This window comes from Mustela nigripes, chromosome 15 (genome assembly GCF_022355385.1).
Source record: "Mustela nigripes isolate SB6536 chromosome 15, MUSNIG.SB6536, whole genome shotgun sequence".
Classification (NCBI taxonomy): domain Eukaryota; kingdom Metazoa; phylum Chordata; class Mammalia; order Carnivora; family Mustelidae; genus Mustela; species Mustela nigripes.
The window spans coordinates 74,479,264-74,497,352 of record NC_081571.1 but is presented as its reverse complement, the minus strand read 5'-3'; the positions used below and the strand labels follow the sequence as shown (position 1 = coordinate 74,497,352).

Here is an 18,089-nt window from a genome sequence, read left to right as displayed (position 1 = left end):
AGGCTTAGTATCTAACAGTTTCAACCTATTTTAGACAGATATTTATTAAATATTTATTAAAATGCTTTAGTTTGAAATAATGCTATAGGCACTAGAAAGAAATATGAGCAATTCAATTCTATACCTTCTGTTCAATAAAACTCGCTTCTCCGTGGCAGGTGGTACAGAGCATTCTACCCAGGGGGTTAATCAAAATTCCCTTGGAATAATTGAAAAGCATCTGCATTTTTTCCCCAGAATCCACAAAAAGTCACAGTAAGCAGAACATATAATCTTGACTATTAGCACTGAGCCTGAGCCAACACAATGTGCTGTTCCTTGAAAGTAAATGACAGGACACAGTATCGTTGTGCGATAAGCTAGTACTGTTTCCCCAGATGAGGCTGAAAAACTCAAGAAAATCACAAGACAGTGATAATAAGATGCATGTGTGGTGTGTTGTAGTGAAGCAAACCTCATATTGTGACAAACGTAATCATTCTCAGAGCAGGCCAGGGCGGGGGAAGACCTCAGGGGTCACGAACCCCAACCTTTCATTGTACAACAAAGAAAACAGAGGTTCCGGAAGGTCATACCATCAGTTTAAAGCATTACTGGGGCTAAAATGAGATCTCTCAGGGCTCTTCCCATGAAATGTTTCTTCTGAGTATACGGACTCCATGGGTGGGGCAGGGGGCTGCTTACCTAAGACATGGAAAATTCTAAGGAACTTCTGTAAGAGCTGCTCTTGTAAAGTTCGGTGCAGAAGTGATAAAAACCAACCATCTGTGACAGTGCAGCTCCAAAGAGTTGGGGGACAGTCACAATTCCCAGCAAAGGAACCCGCGTGTCAGCGTAAGGGAAGCCAGACTGTGGTTCTATAGCTTGGGTCCATGCTATTGTTTCAGTCGCCGGAGCCCTGAGGCCCAGAGGGGACACAGACGGGGACACTGAAGGCTGTTCTTGCTGAAAGTCAGAGGTGACTTGCCAGATCTCAGCACAGCACAGGCACACCAGGCCTCTCTCTGCCCTAATAACCCAGACCAGTTTTGAAATATTTCTGCCTAGTCAGCCTTCCTAATTATTCTGATACCACCATTCAGCTGATGTTCCAGAGAACAGACTTAAAAGATTTGGTCATGGGAAAAAATATTCCTCACCTCAAAAAACAAAAACAAAACCTCACCTGAAATTAATAAGCATATCCTCTGGATGTCTTTTTTTTTTTTTTTTAAAGATTTATTTATTTATTTATTTGACACAGAGAGGTCACAAGCAGGCAGAGAGAGAGGGGAAAGTAGGTTCCCCACCGAGCAGAGAGCCCGACGTGGGCCTCGATCCCAGGACCCTGAGATCATGACTGGAGCTGAAGGCAGGGGTATAGGCCACCCACCCAGGTACCCCCCCCCCCCTTTTTAAAGATTTTATGTATTTATTTGACGGGGAGAGACATAGTGAGAGAGGGAACACAAGCAGGGGGTATGGGAGAGGGAAAAGCAAGCAGGCTTCCTGTGGACAGAGAGCCCAATGATGGCTTAATCCCAGGACCCCGGAACCATGATCTGAGCCAAAGGTAGACGCTCAACGACTGAGCCACCTGGGCGCCCTGAGATGTCAGTCTGAGTTTAGTTACCGTAGGTCAGTTCCCTTGAATCTGATTATTTCCAGGTTCTCTGTGTATTCATAGCAGCATTTTCTCCCCTCCTATTTCTTAAGCTGTTTTCACCTCCTGGAGGTCTTGCAGATTTGGGGAGAGACGGCCCTCTGAGAGCTGGCGAACTCCTCCTAAAAGAGTGAAGAACTTGGGAGCATGCCTTTCCTTTGCAAGCCAGCCATTCCTTCTATCTAGCTCACACGCCAAGCTAGTATTTACCCTGCCCTAACTCATCCTAGGGCCAGGTATCAGCCAGCCGGAGACCACTCTCTAAAGCCCAAAGCCCACTGACATTCAAACGAGCAGTCTCAAATCATTAACGCTGCCCTACCTCGCCTGCCTGTGGAAACCCCAATACAGGCTCCTGTCCACCCATTCCCCGTGGCTCCTTTGTGCCTTATGACAAAGCCTGAAGCTTCTCCAGTACCCTGTGTGGTTCCCTCCTCTTGGGAAATATAAGTAATCCTTGCAACGGTATTAACTTCTGCATCGGCACTCAATTACCTCCATCAATTAAAAACCCGCAGCGACATTTCCGAGCACCCTGCCAAAGGAAGAGCAGATCTGCGGAACCACCGAAGGCCAGAATGCAGGCCATGCGGTGCGGGGGGTGCCCAGAGGCTCGAGGTCAAGGAACTCCCAGCCCGGCACTGCACTCACCTGCTCACAACCTGGCCTTCAAACATGAGAGCTTCAAACCAAGCGAGGAAGGCCCAGGCTTTGTGGCACGCGTCCACACGGCGCACGCACACATGGAGCCCACAGCATGTATTTATATAGGTTTATTTTCAACAAATTGATAAATTGAGACCACAACATCTAATTGATCTTTCCCTCTGAAGGAGGTGCAGCATAAAGAGAGATGATGCAACAAGCAAACTCAGATGGACAAGCTCGAGATGTAAAAACGTCAGCTTTTTCTGAAATGAAATGCAGACACAATCAAGAATAGAAGAAAACAATATCACGGTCCTTTGGGGGATAACTGCAGACCCTGATTATGAGAAAATCTCATGTAGAGGGATGACACGTCAGTTGGAAGTTTGTGAAGAGACAAGTGCATACACAGAGAGTCATCAAATTAGGGCAAGACAGTAAAAATGATACACGGACATCCTTGGACTTGGGGCCCGGTTCTTCCTGCACTTGATCAAGATGGCAGCAGTTTCTTCAGTTTACAAACGAGGGCCGGGTGAGGAAATCCAGAACAAGCAGGGTCGGACAGCTGCGGACTTAGGGGACATGTAAGCTTGCCAGGCATCAGACAACTTTGTGAAAGGTTGGGGAGATGACCACAGGAGCTTCTAGGCCCTTCCATAATTACTGCCTCGACTCAGACTCTCAACTTCGGCACTACTGGGATTTTAGGTCAGGTAATTCTCCTGTAGGGGCTGTATCTTTACTGCGAGTAGTTCATAAATGTCCCTGGTGAGGCTCCTTACAAGTTTTAGGAGCAGCCCACCACTTACAGCCACCAAAATGTCTCCAGACACTGCCATGGGTCCCCTGAGAAGCAAAACTCTCCAGGATTGAGAACCACTAGTCCAGACTCGTGATGCTGCAAAATACCGTGGGGCACTTTTATTTCAAAAACTACCCGGGGCACCTGGGTGGCTCAGTGGGTTAAGCCTCTGCCTTCGGCCCAGGTCATGATCCCAGGGTCCTGGGACCGAGCCCCACATCGGGCTCTCTGCGCTGCAGGGAGCCTGCTTCCTCCTCTCTCTGCCTACTTGTGATCTCTGTCAGATAAATAAAGAAAAAATCTTTTAAAAAAACAAAAAAAACAACAACAAAAAAAACTACCCGTTATTCCCATAAATCCCTCAAGGGGGCTCGCACTTTAACTGAATAAAACAGTGGAAGGCGCAGGGGGTTAAACACTTGAGTGAGAACAATTAATCTCTCACAACACACTTCAACGTGTATTCGGCAATCTCACCACCTAAATTATCAGCCAAGGGTTTCTTACATTCTGAGGGAAAAGACTTTCAATCAAATGGCAGTCTTAAACTATCTTTAATATCTGGAATGATGACTTGCATAAATATTACCTTTTGTAAAAAAAAAAAAAAAAAAAAAAAATTCCGGAGCACCTGGGTGGCTCAGTGGGTTAAGCCTCTGCCTTTGGCTCAGGTCATGATCTCGGGGTCCTGGGATCGAGCCCCGCATCCGGCTCTCTGCTCAGCAGGGAGTCTGCTTCCCCCCCCCCCACTCTCTGCCTGCCTCTCTGCCTACTTGTGACCTCTGTCTGTCAAATGAATAAATAAATAAAAATCTTAAAACTAAAAAGAACATTTCCTCCCTGAACACAGGTAAGTCACGGAGGAGGCAGAGGACCCTGCCCGGTTAGCACCGCACCCCTTCCAGCGGTTGGTCCCTCAGTTCAAACGCCGCAGAGGAGGGTCGGGAGGCGCCCCCCAGGCCCTGCTCGCACCGAAGCGAGCTGCTCCCCGCCGGGCCGTCGGGGTAACGAGGCCGTGCAGAGGGCCACTAAGGGCCACTAAAACGACCTACGCCCGAACCACCCAGGCGCCGTGTGAAGGAAGCCGGGGCCTGTCAGCAGATGTGGGTTTGAATCCTGTCGCTGCCCCGAGCCTACGAGCCACACGGAGCCAAGGACGCATTCGTCACTGTACAGGGAGGCGCGCCTCGTCTGTAAAGCGAGGTTTCTGCCGACCGTCTCAGTGGCGGGCACTGAAGGAGGCGCCGCCGCCAGTGGCGGGCACCAGGGTCTCCCTGGTCTGGCCGGCGGAGCTGCTGAAACACGGGGTGGGGGGGTCGGGGACACCGCGTACCCCGCGGGCGGCGGCACAAGCTTCCGCGCTCCCCGCGTCCCTGTCCTGAAATCGGGCTCGACTCCACGCGCGCTCCGCGGTCTCACGTGCCCCCCCCAAGGCCTGGCGATGTCCCGCGGCGATCGGCGCCCACACCGGGCGACTGTCTCAGGCGGCCCCCAGTCCGGAGGATGCACCGCGCACGACTCAGACACCCGCGCCGGACCCACCGGCGACCCCGCGACGCCCGCACGTCCTGCCGCGCCCTCTGCCAGCCACGTCCCCCACGTGTGGGAGGGGAGGGGGCCGGAGGCGCCACACACCTCACGGGGCTGCGCGCTAGACGCCGGCGGGGAGAGATCCCGAACGTCTCCTCCGGGGGCCACCGTGAGGAGGCGCTGCGGCGCGGCTCGCCGGCCTCCCCGGGAGAGCGCGGACGTGACCAAGATGGCGGCCCACAGAAGGGGCGGCAGCTTCTGAGGTAGGAGCGTCCCCAGATGCCCTCCCTGCGGACTCCGTGAGGGGCTTTGGGGAACTGTCCTTGGTAAATAGTTAAAAAAAAAAAAAAAAAAAGACCCAAAGAGACAGACTGCTAGTACACAAATGAGGACGTCCGCGAACGGCCGATGGACGCGAGGATCTGAGGAGGAGGAACCCCCGGACCCACCTCCACAGCGGACGCGTAGAAATGTCGCTCAAGCAAACCACACACGGGGCTGGCCGAAGTGGCTGATCGTTCTCCCTGCATGAGGCACTTGAGCAGGTGAGGATGTAAGATTTTGTAAGCTTTAGGCCACTGAAGAGTGTCACGGTTGTTCTAGAGCCTTCCTTTCTAGAACATGACACTTAGTGAAATGGGAACGAAAACTCTGAAACCCCAGCTGTTACATGTACTTTAAGCCAGTGGCTCTGACACTGGGTGTTGGGGTGGGGGAGATCTGGTCCCCTTTCCACCGCCAGGTCACTTGGCAATGTCTGGAGACAGTCTGGGCTCTTCTATCTGGAGAGGGGCTCTGGCGTCGAGTGGATAGAGGCCAGGAACGCTGCTAACCATCCCATAAAGCACAGCACAGCCGCCTAGAGCGAACAATTACTGGTCCCGAATGTCATTACCCCGGAGGTTGAGAAATCCCGCTCTAGGCCAAAAATAAAAATGATCGCTGTCTGAGACACCCGGGTGGTACAGTCAGCTGAGCAGCTGAGTCTTGATTTCAGCTCAGGTCTTGATCTCAGGGTTGTTGAGTTTGAGTCCCACACTGGGCTCCATGTAGGGTGTAGAGACTTACTTAAAAAAAAAATCACTGTCCAGTGGTTATACAATTTAAGAGACAGAGTTGATACTATGGATTTGATTAGACTTCCGGTTCTATGGTGTCCCTCCCCGGTTGAAAAAGATAAGTATTATGAATGTATATACTAATCAACTCAAATAATCAATACCCTCTCATTGTCATAAGAAATATCCAGAATATCACTCTTACACTTGACTCATTAACACCAGTAATTTAATGTGTTTTGGGTATCCATTTCCTAAACTAGAAACTAATTCTACCATGAAGTGTCAAAATGGATTCTAAATCCTACTCCTGATGTATTTTCAACTATTTATACAAATGCAGACCTGTAAGTCTCACCTGGGACCTAGGGGATAAGCTTTGCTAAAAAGGAGCCTAGAAATTTGCGTTTTTAGCAAGCTTTCCTTAGCGATTCTTACACATGCTCAAGTTTGACAACCACTGACAGACTTTGATTTTATGAGAAAAGAGTTGCTGTTCCCAAATCATTCTCACCATAAGTTAAATAGCAATGATCAAATAATTTATAAATAAGGAATAAGTTATAAATACGGAATCAGCAACACAGCACTACGCCTCAGTGGCCTTAGAGGGCCTACCCCAAACAGCATCCCTTCCAAGTGAGGCCAGTCTAAGACAGAAAGCCCTTGAGCACCATCATAAAATAATGATGTATCAGAAGTATTTTGTCTTCAAAACTCCAGATTTCCCCAGTCAAGACTGTCTGTGGTAAACATCCGTACTCTTCAAGGAAGTGGATGTTCTTAAGCATCTGGCTGCCACAGGTGCAGGTTTAAATACGTGCCTTATATCTAGCATTGAATGACAACTGGTATATTATCTGTGAGAGGCGAACAGTAACAACCTTAAGAACAATAGTTAGACTTTCCATATAAAAGAGAAATATTTTTCTTCTGCAGACTGAGCACCGGTATGATCTCAATGGACAGTAGAAATTCAGATGCTAGCATGTCTCCAGGTAAACATGAAAGGAAAAACTGCAAGGCAAAATGAAGTGAATGGAAGTGTATTAAATATGGGGGGGCTATAATAGTAGTTGAGCTACTATATGTCAAACACCTAGAAATACTTTCTTCTTCAATCCTCAGCACTCTCATTAAAATATATGTCCTGCTGATAAAAAAAATACTGAGGACCAGAGAGGTTAAGTAATTTCCTCAAATTCACAAAGGGTTGGTAAGCAGGAGATTCAGACTCAGGGAATCAAGATTTATTTAATAGCATTCTGTCCCTTATCCCAGCCCACCCCAATATCCCCTAATATCCTGGTAGTGGTTTCAGGAAGTTTCTTGTGAACATGTAACTCAGTAATAGCAAGTATTTTTAATTGACTTTCAGAGTGTTATGTGCCTTTAAGATGAAGTCTAAGCTGCTGTATAGCTTACTTGTCTTAGAAAGTGAATGGAATCGAATAAGCATACTAAAACCCTAAAGCATCATACAAACATGTAAGGCGTGATGTTATTCATTAAAATTAATTTTATTTAAAAAAATAAAAAATTAAAAAATTAAATCAATTTTATTTTAAGGATCTCTGGCAGATGGCAGCAGGATTTTGAGATACTTTCAAATAATTAGTGACACCCTAGGATACTGTGCAATCATGACTGAGGTTACTAAACTAAACTAAAACTAAACTGGTTTCTAATAGCCAAATATGATATAAATGATTTGGACAATAGGTAGTGTCATTTTAAGAATATTAGACTCGGAGCCTCCTCCTCAGATGTGGACATTTCCCGGGGGCCGAATCTGGGCCTTTCCTCGCTGTCTTCAGCATCCCACCCCCCTGGGCTATCTCAGCCCCCGCAGGCCTCAGATCTCACGTCTACTTGCTGACCATGCTCCAAGTTACATGCTCGTGCTTAATCATCTTCCTCATCTCGGGACTCGAAATGTCCTGACATCAGTGATGTCTCCTCACACAGTCAAAAATCCAACTCATCACCTATCCCACCTTTTCTCTGGTATAATTCTCCTCCTCTTCCTGTTTTTCTCCCTCAGGCTGAATCAGTTACCACATCTGGAAATCTCAGAACCAGCTTCAACTCTGCCTGACACATAGAACTGGATCACAGGTCCTCCTAGAGGCTCTCAAAGTCACCCTCTTCTTCATTTGCTCCCACCAGTTCCCTTTAAAATCAGCACAAAACAAACCACACCTCTCTTCTTTTATATCCTTCCAAGTCTAGAGAATAAGGTCCCATCTCCCTGGCATGGCCCCGCATGACCTAGCTTCCACCATTCTAGCCGCACCTGCCACACTTGAGCAGGTAATCCTTAAACATCTGGGCACCCTCAAAGCCTCCGTGCCTTCATTTATTTTATTTCCTTTGCTTTCTCTACTTTCATCGCAGAGCACAGCTTCCGGACATACGGTCTCAGTCTTTGTATCAGAAAAAGGAAGCTTCTAGATGTACGCTTTCCTCTGCTACTCTCAGCCTGTATGTGACCCATCTTGGCACTTAACGTGTACCTATGATGCTGGTCTGCATTTACCTGGAGCCAGCACACTGCTTAAGGGCAAAGACCAAATCACATTCATCCAAGACACTTCCTAGCACACAGTACAACAGGCAGTGTGTGATTTCTTTAAAAGTTTTGTGCAAAGTGCATAACATAATGGGATATTAATAACTGCACTTTCCTATTATATACAGCATGCCAGTTTGAAAGGCTGGAAAAGTAAAACTCAGTTACCTCCCAAAGGTTTGTTCTTGGGTTGGTCACATGGTACGCAGAACACGTGTCTCCACGAAAACAATGTTCAAGAGTAAGATTACATTTAAATGCCATTTCCTAAAATCTTATTTTAGGGACATTTTGGCTTGAAGTTTGCATATGTGGGGAAAAGGCAAGATAGAATGCTACAGAAATACTTTTCCGTAGTATGTAAAATGTATCTAAGGAACACAGAGACTTGTGGGACACATGGGCGACTCAGTGGGGTAAGGGTCCAAACACAATTTCAGCTCAGGTCACGGTCTCAGCCCCAAGGCAGGCTCTGCACTGGGCATGGAGCCTGCTTAAGATTATCCCTCTTCTCTGCCCCTCCACTGCCTCTGTCTCTCCATCTCTTAAAAAAAAAAAAAAGAGAGAGAGAGGCGCTTGGGTGGCTCAGTGGGTTAAGCTTCTGCCTTCGGCTCAGGTCATGATCTCAGGGTCCTGGGATAAAGCCCCTCATCGAGCTCTCTGCTCAGCGGGGAGCCTGTTTTCCCCCCTCTCTCTGCCTGTTTCTCTGCCTGCTTGTGACCTTTGTCTGTTATATAAATAAATAAAATCTTAAAAAAAAAAAAAGAAAGAAAGAAAGAAAAAAGAAAAGAACGAAAAAAGAACAGAGAGACTGACTCATCAACCCCCTACAGAATGTCTGCTCCGTGGCCTCCACCTGATGCCTATGGCTGGACAGGAAAAGGATCAGGAATAAAGAGGACGTGACCCAGTGCAGGTGGAGCCCTGTATAGATGGGACAGAAGTGGCCCTCTGATGAAGGCTCTGGGGTTTTATGCCAGACACTTCCCATCTCCCCCCAGTTTTCCCCATCCAAGGAAATCGGGAGCGGTGCAGCTGGGCAGGGGAGCAAATCCCATGGGGGCGATTCAGTCAAGTGGTGGGCACAAGTGAAAAGCCCAAGCCAGTGTGCTTGGGGTGGCTGCAAATGCAGGCTGGGACACGGACAACATGTCAGAAACCCCAGTAAGTCATCATTCACTCCCCTAAGCCCACTAATACATATCAGAGAGAGGGATGGGCTACAGAAGGGAGACTCAGGCAGATGGAGATTACAGGAATCGGCCGCGATCTAAACAGAGGGCCTGCTTCCGAAGTCGTAAGGGATACAAGACTGAACAAATTCCCTGGAAGTTTATTTTTGGAAGACAATAATAGCTCCAAACTGTATGACATCATTTCCTTCTCAAGAGTACAGATGCAGAAAAACAGTAACACACACAGTTCTTTTCATTTTCCAATTATTTGGAGTTCAAACAAATGGGAGTTTACTCTATCAAAATTCCATATCCATATGTGAGTTTTCAGAAGATGGAGAACTTTCGGATGATGTTTCTACATCTATAAATATGAATAATGCAGACTCTGGATCCTATGTTATCAGATGACAAGATACAGCCTAAGCTTCAGCTCGTGCTAATTAAACGAATCAATTAAGAGACTACAGTTGCAACTGTGTAGCTGCTGTTCTATAGTAGCAATAACAACCCCGCAGGGAGGTCTTTTACTACATTAAAATGCTGTCCTCCACAACTCCATCTGATATTATTAGAAACAGTTATTTGTGTCTTGCTGTCATATTAGTAGCAAAGGCAAATTATGGAAATATGCAGACCAGAATGGTCCCAGTATGAGATCAGGTTGGGTTTTCAGCCTCCAAGGGAACAATTGCTGAAATTCCAAAGTTCCCCAAAGTTCTTTAATGGAACTGATAAATCTATCAGCACAGCATCCATTTAGAAACTAGGTAAGGGTCACATATTTACATACTTTCCTGCTAAGCTGATACAATTCAACGAGACGAATTATCATATTAAGTTTACCCTCCTGAGTTAAACTGATGGAGTTCAAAATTGTTTTCGATGGTTGTCATTAATCGCTGTTACTTCGTAAACGCTTACTTTGAAATCTAATTGTGCTGGCGTATCAAGGGTCATATTAATAGCATTCTTAATGGTAAATCTTTGTAAAACATGTTTATTCTACTGATATTATCACTCAAGCTTTCAAGGCTAATAAGAAATAAAGTATATTTATCATCAATAAAAACTTAATTTAAAATGTACAATTTGAGATTTAAATTAGCTTTAAGAACTTCAGCATGATTTGGTTTCATTAAGATCTCTGGCTAAGCTTCAAAGACATATAATTTGATAGTTCCTCAAGAGTCCTTGGGCAAATGCCAATAGCACAGCTATGAAGAAGCTCTTTATTGTACTCTAAGCTTATTTTCGCTTTGGGGCAATATGCATTGTTTTCACAAGAAAAAAAATAGTCTTGGTGAGATACGTTTAATATTATAGTACTTAAAAAATAATGGTACTTTAGAAATTAAACATAAACAATAATTACAAAACAAAACTTTGGAATAAAATGGTAACTTCTGCATGAAGAGCAATTAAGAAAATATTCATCCTAATGGTAAAGCAAAGTTCAAGGGGCACGTGGGTGGCTTGTCGGGTTGGCATCTGCCTTCAGCTCAGGTCATGATCTCAGGGTCCTGGGATCAGATCCCATATCGAGCTCTCTGCTCAGCGGGGAGCCTACTTCTCCCTCTTCGTCTGCCTGCCCCTCTGCCTACTTTGCTCTCTCTCTCTCTCTGTCAAATAAATAAAATCTTTTTAAAAAAATAAAGCATGGTTCAAGTAAGTAATTCCGGTTAAGTAAAACACTGACTTCCTCCATTTCTTTGTGAGCTTATGCTATCTGATGGACACAAATTCACAGCTTCATCAAAAACATGCAAATAAAACAAAACTCAGACAACTTACAATTTTTAATAGGTACATATATCTTAGAAAAAATCTGGGATATGTAGCTTAGCAAATATACTGGCATATATGGTGTCTATTATGGATTATATGTTTGTGTCCCTCACCTAAGCTTGAACAACCCCCAATATGATGTTATTTGGATGTGAGTAGTTTGGGAGGTAGCTGGGTTTAGATGAGGTCGAGAAAGAGGGGTGCTCATGATAGGATCAGTGCCTTATAAAAGAGAAGAAAGATGAACCACTATGTGGTACACCTGAAACTAATGTAACACTATGTTAATTAACTGGAATTAAAATGGAAGCTTTAAAAAAATAAAAAATAAAAGAGGACAGCCCAGCATTGTCTGCCATGTGAGGACACAGCTCTCAGGTGGCCACCTTCAAGCCAGGAGGACGGCCCTCACCAGTAACCAAATCTGCTGGCACCTTGATCTTGAACTTATCAGCCTCTAGAACTGTTAGAAATAAACGCCTGCTATTTAAACCACCCAGTCTTTGGTATTTTGTCAGAACCGCCTGAACTAAAATACTCGTCCTTAGCAGTTATGGCAAAAACCAGACCGCACAGTAAAGTGATCTGTTTTTAAGGCGCTCTGATGGTGAACAGCTCTACCTGCAAGTCACAGAGGCCTGGTTTTGCATCCTGTTTCCACCAGTTCTCAGCACAGAACAGTCATTTAAACTGCCAAGCTCACTCTGTCTTCTGAAAGTGAGGCATGCCCTTTATCGGTGTTTCTGCATGTTTGAGAGTGGGGCAGAGGTGATGGGAACAGGGAAGAAAATCCTTGGGAAAACAGACGGCAGTACGCAAGCCAGATATTAATAAGGAATGACGCTCTGTTTATAAAATATACTTTCAGATAAATACCTGAGTTGGTTTTCAACTTTTCCTACATGACAAATACGCTTTCATGCCCATCTATGTAGAGCGTACACTGGGTTGAACACTGCCATCCAAAAATTCATGTCCAACTGGTATTTTGGAATGTGACCTCATTTGTGAAGAGGGTCTCCGCCAATGTAATTAGCTAAGAAGAGGTCTTACTACATACGGGTGCGGAGATTTCCAGCGACGGGTGTACTCAGATTTCTCCGACTGAATATACACATACCTGGCTAAGAAAGCCATGTGAGGACAGAAGGAGAGACGGGAAAGATGAAGTTACAAGCCATAAAACAGCAGCCAGTGCCCCAAAGACCAGAAGCTGGGGGAGACACATGAAGCCGATTCTCTGGGAGCACCTCCAGGAGGAGCTAAGCCTGCCCACGCTCTGATTTCAGACGTCTCATCTCCTAAACTCTCAGAACACGATTCTGTTGTTTGAAGCCACCCAGTTCGTGGTAATTTGTGGTGGCAACCCTAGGAAACAAATACAGTCCTATATCCTACTTTTGGGGCACAGTAATGAAACTGATAGCTACTAAAGGTTAAAATGCGGATGATCTGAATTCGTACCTACAGCCAAGTCCAGTACGCTCCTCTAAATCACAGAGGCACAAATTTCCTCAGTGCCTCCTACTAATTCAGAAGAGTTTGCTTTTCATTATATAAAAATACTGCTTAACAATTTTTTAAAAGAGTTTTTTTGAGAGAGACAGAGAGAGAGAGAGAGAGCATGAGCGGGGGGGGGGGCGCTGAGGGAGAAGCAAGCAGGGAGCCTGACATCAGACCCGATCCCAGGACCCTGGGATCATGACCTGATGGGTGTTAGGATGAGCTAGGTTAGGCTTTAAAAATAACACTGAAGGGCGCCTGGGTGGCTCAGTGGGTTAAGCCGCTGCCTTCGGCTCAGGTCATGATCTCAGGGTCCTGGGATCGAGTCCCGCATCGGGCTCTCCGCTCAGTGGGGAGCCTGCTTCCTCCTCTCTCGCTCTGCCTGCCTCTCTGCCTACTTGTGATCTCTCTCTGTCAAATAAATAAATAAAATCTTAAAAAAAAAAAAAATAACACTGAAATCACATTCCAGTACAGTGCCCAGGCTCCAGCCTTCCCCAGGGACCCATGCTACTAGGGACTCAACAAGCAGGCAAGTAGGTCTGGGGACCTAGGGAGCTCACTCCTGCTCTTGGCTGTCCCTGACCAGAAGTGCAAGACATCACTGTAAGGAAACAATTCTCCATAGGTCTCTCATGCTTCTCTTCTACTTCTCGTGAGCACGGCACTGACTATCCTTCATTCTGGACTATTCTTTCAAGGCTGTTTGCTATACAAAGACAGAGACAGTGTCTCCCTCAGAACAAAGGAAAGGCATGCTCACTGCCCATATAGAAGCTCGGGGTTCTCTGAACTAGACTCAGGTTCCTCTACCATATCATACCCCACTGTGTGAGCAGGTGTCCTCCCACCCTCCTCATGTGTGGGAACCGGAGCTCAGGAAAATGATGCAAAAGTAATGCTATCCTGGCTACCGCTACTGTTGTAATAAACCGTCCTTCATTTCTGACCCCGGAGTCTTGTCTCTTCTACCAGCGTCCATGACTATAGGGGGCTGTCAGCTCCAGGTAGGGTAAAATCTCAGACCCTCCACAGTTTTGTTTTGTTTTGTTTTGTTTTTAAGATTTTATTTATTCATTTGACAGAAAGAAAGAGAACACATAGGCAGAGAGGCTGGCCGGGGAGTGAGGAGAAGCAGGCTCCCTGCTGAGTAGAGATCCCTATGCAGGGCTCTGTCCCAGGAGCCTGAGCCAAAGGCAGAGGCTTAACCAACTGAGCCACCCAGGCGCCCCAACCCTCCACAGTTCTTGATAGTCACTTCCATTCACAGCTCCTGGTTGGAGCTACTCATGTGGTCTGATGCAATCCACGGTGCCTTATTAAAAATGCAAATGACATAAAGAGACTAAACTCATGCATGTATCCAGTCTTACTGCACAGAATGAGGAACAGACTAAATGCAGAAAAAATATGTTCTACTTCCTTAATGATGAGGAGGTTAATTAAAACCACAATGAGGACACTACTGACGGCAAATATGAACAAGTCTGATGACAGCAGGTACTGGTGAGAATGTGGAACCAAGTGAACTCATTCGTCGCATACTCGATGCTCATCGGCCCTACCGAACCTCTGGCACATATGCAATCAGGATCATGTGCTCGTGGGCATAAATGTTTAGGGCAGCATGGAGTTAGAGCCAAGACTCTAGAGACCACCAGGGGTGCCACCAACAGTGGAGGGGACCTCACCCACACCACGGAGCCAAACGACCAAGTCATACGCGACTATTGAATATACTCCCATGCATTATCAAGCTTAAAAGCATGCAAAGCTTAATTGTTGATATTCAAGGATGCATTTATGTGGGAAAATTTTAAAGAAAAGGAGTTTTAAAAATTAGGAAGATGTTCTCTGTGAAGGGGGGAGAAAGAATAGCTGACAGGATTAAGAAGGAGCACATAGTAAACCTCAAAGTTGATGACTTTTGTGTTTTTTTAGAAAAATTCTAGTGGGTATACAGGTCTTTATCATTACTCTTTGTGACTGACAAATATTTTATGTTATTTTACACATATTACAAATATGTAAAGTATATTTATAACATTTTATATCATATTTAATATTTCTATATCTAATAAAATCTCATTTTCATAGGGATTTATTTTATTGGTAAATAAATAAATGGTAGTTTTTAAAGTTCAAAGTGTGTAAAAACTGAATTAAATTACTTATTTTGAAGTCTATACCTTCTCTGAATTGAAATAATAACATTGTTTAACTTTACGGATGCTACAGAAGTCCTTCTTAAAATTAAAATCCTCTTTGAACATTGAATGTCATATTTAACAATATTCAAAAGCCAACCCATATGGAAAATTCTACAAGGATTCTCACAAAGACAAAGTGTGTTTGAGAAGTCTTTCCTTTACCACGGGACCTGTTAGTGCTCTTCCTGACTGCAAGCTCCGGAAACTGAACCTGCTTTAGAAAAGGAGGGCGGAAGCAGCACGCGCCCGCTGGAAATTACCATGCATCCGTCCTCGCGGTCCCGCTGTCTCAAAACCTTTGCTTTCTCTCCTCCATACTGATCTATTATTGCTAAGAGAACACGCAGACAAATGCATTGTAACAAACCGCAGTGGCCATCCCAACCGCTGTGATGCAGAATTTTAGAGTACTTAGAAATGACTCTAAACTCTGACACTCCCTTTCTGTACAAGCTCCATAAACAATGTGGAAAAATCTTTGGGGTTTGTGAGCAAGGCACCTATGTCGGGCGGGGCTGGGGGAAGGGTATCAGCTATATAAACAGGTCTGTTTTTTATGAGTGTATGTGAGTGTGTGTGAGTGTGTGTGTGTGTGTGTTTCCTACCATATTTTAGGGGCCTTGAAGTGGACGAAAAGAAAGAACAGAGAAATCGGAGCCCCCTGTTTGGTCTGCCCCAAACCAGCTGTGGACCCTTGGCAAACTGAGCTCTCTTTTCCGATGCAAGTTCCTTGTCTCAGAAAGACGGATTCACTGCTAAGGCCCTACGCTTTTCCTTTTCCCCGTTTGTTTGTGTTAGCTTTCCTCTCCTTTTTTAGGTCGACTCCTTGGGTCCCATGCTTGCCAATGTCACGAATTCACTCGACAAGCATTCGCTGAGTGCCTGCGGGGCCCAAGGCCCGGTTCTGAGGTCGGGGCGAGAGCGGTGGACACACCAGGCGAGAGCCCTAGGCTCCCGGAGCTTAGTCCATTCAAGTGGGAAAGCCGGCCAAGAAACAAGTTTTTCAAAAAAGTAAAATGTGTCGAACAGGAAAGTATGTCAAATAGTGATAACCGCTGAAGCAAAAGAACAGAGCGGAGGAAAGGTGGTCCAACTTTCAAACGATGTGGCCAGGAAGCCGTCCCTGGGGCGGTGGCTGTTGTGTAAAGGCTTGAAGAAAGTGAGAGAAACTTCTGTGCAGGTGTCAGTGGGGGGGGGGGGGGGGGGGGGAAAAACAGGGCGGGGGGGGGAGGGGGGGGGGGGGGGGGCGGGGGGGGGGGGGCGGGGGGGGGGGGGGGGGAGAGCAAACAGTCCTGGAGGAGGAAAGCCAGATGAGGAGCCCCTGCGGTGTGTGCCCGACATGTGTGAAGAAGAGTAACACCACCAGCGGACCTGACTGATAGTTTTGAAGGATCAAGTTTTAACAGCAGGCCATGGAGCAGGGGCAGAGCTGGGAAGACGGCTGCTGTATTTCAGACGAGCCATGAAGAAGGCTTTGGTCCGGCTGGGGGCAGTGGAAGTGGGAGAAGACAACACGGGCTTTTAGCTCGTGTAGCCATTTTCCAAGACAGGAAAAAACTGCAAGAGAAATGCTTTGTTTTGTTTGTGGGTTCTGCCTGTGGAGAGAGCTCAGTTTTCAATATATGACATGGTGAACTCTATTGGAATCCAAGGAGAGAGTGAGACACACAGAAGTACCCATGACCTGTTGCATGAAAAGTTCTGTGATTCTATTTCTAGAAGAACATGGGCACGCCACATTCTGTTTGGCTTTGCTTCATTGTGTGTTGCAGATACTGTGGGGTTTTGTTTTTGGTTTTTTGTTTTTTTTTTTTTACAGATTGAAAGTCTGTGGCAAACCTGCACTGAGCAAACCTGTTGGCGCCATTTTTCCAACAGCACTTGCTCACTTCCCGTCTCCGAATCACATTTTGGTTAATTCTTACAATATTTCAAATTCTCATATTATGACTATACTTTATTATTACTGTATGGCTGTAACCTGTGATCAATGACTATAATTCACTGAAAGCTCAGATGATGATTAGCATTTTATAGCAATAGAGTATTTTTATTTTTTAACAGTTTGTTTATTTCTAGTACTCTCCACATCCAATGTGGAGCTCTTACTCACAACCCTAAAATCAAGAGTCACATGCTTCTCTGACTGAGCCAGCCAGGCACCCCTAGCAATACAGTGCTTTTAAATTAAGGTACGTGCACTGTGTTTTTAGACATAATGGTTTGCATACTTAAGAGACTATATTGTAGTGCAAACATTACTTTTTATATGCACTGGGAAACCAAAAAATTCATCTGATTCACTTTCCTACAACACAGGCATTCTTGCCATGGTCTGGAACCAAACTCACACTATCTCCAAGGTGTGCCCACATATCTATTGCTAATAATATAAATGCTTCTAGAGGATGGGATGTGTATACTTCTGTGATGGTAAATTTTATGTGTCAACCTGGCTAGGCCACAGTATCCAGATTTTTGGCCAAACGTTATTCTAGATATTTGTATGAAGGTATTTTTCAGATTAACATTTAAATCAGCAGACCCTGGGTAAAGCAGATCACCCCCATGATCTGGGTGGGCATAATTCAATCAAACCAAGCAAGAAAAATACTGCAAGTACACGGTCTTTGGTCTTGAACTCCAACTACTTCCTGGTCCACTGTGCAGATTTTGGACTTGCCTCCTCTCCCCATCCCCAACCCCACAAACTTATCCTGCTGGTTCTCTTTCTTTGGAGAACCCTAATTTCTTAGGACATGCATTGAAATAATATTTAACATTTTATTTTTTTTTTTAAGATTATTTATTTATTTATTTATTTGACAGAGAGAAATCACAAGTAGATGGAGAGGCAGGCAGAGAGAGAGAGAGAGAGAGAGAGAGAGGGAAGCAGGCTCCCTGCTGAGCAGAGAGCCCGATGCGGGATTCGATCCCAGGACCCTGAGATCATGACCTGAGCCGAAGGCAGCGGCTTAACCCACTGAGCCACCCAGGCGCCCCAACATTTTAAATTTAAAAAAGCAAGGAACAACTTATTGATCAGAAAAACAAAAATAACTATAAATCTCAGGGCAACACTTAAAATTTATGTAGCATTAGTCCAGTGCCTACGCATATACTACCATATATGCTACAATACATAAACTGTGCGTGCC

The 18,089-nt window shown here is 45.4% G+C and overlaps 1 protein-coding gene across 2 annotated transcripts in view; it reads right to left on the bottom strand.

Annotated features, from left to right (window-relative positions):
• The window catches only part of PCCA (propionyl-CoA carboxylase subunit alpha), a 413,253-nt gene that overhangs the window by 57,578 nt on the left and 337,586 nt on the right, over positions 1–18,089 (bottom strand). The gene's annotated exons all lie outside the window — the stretch shown is intronic.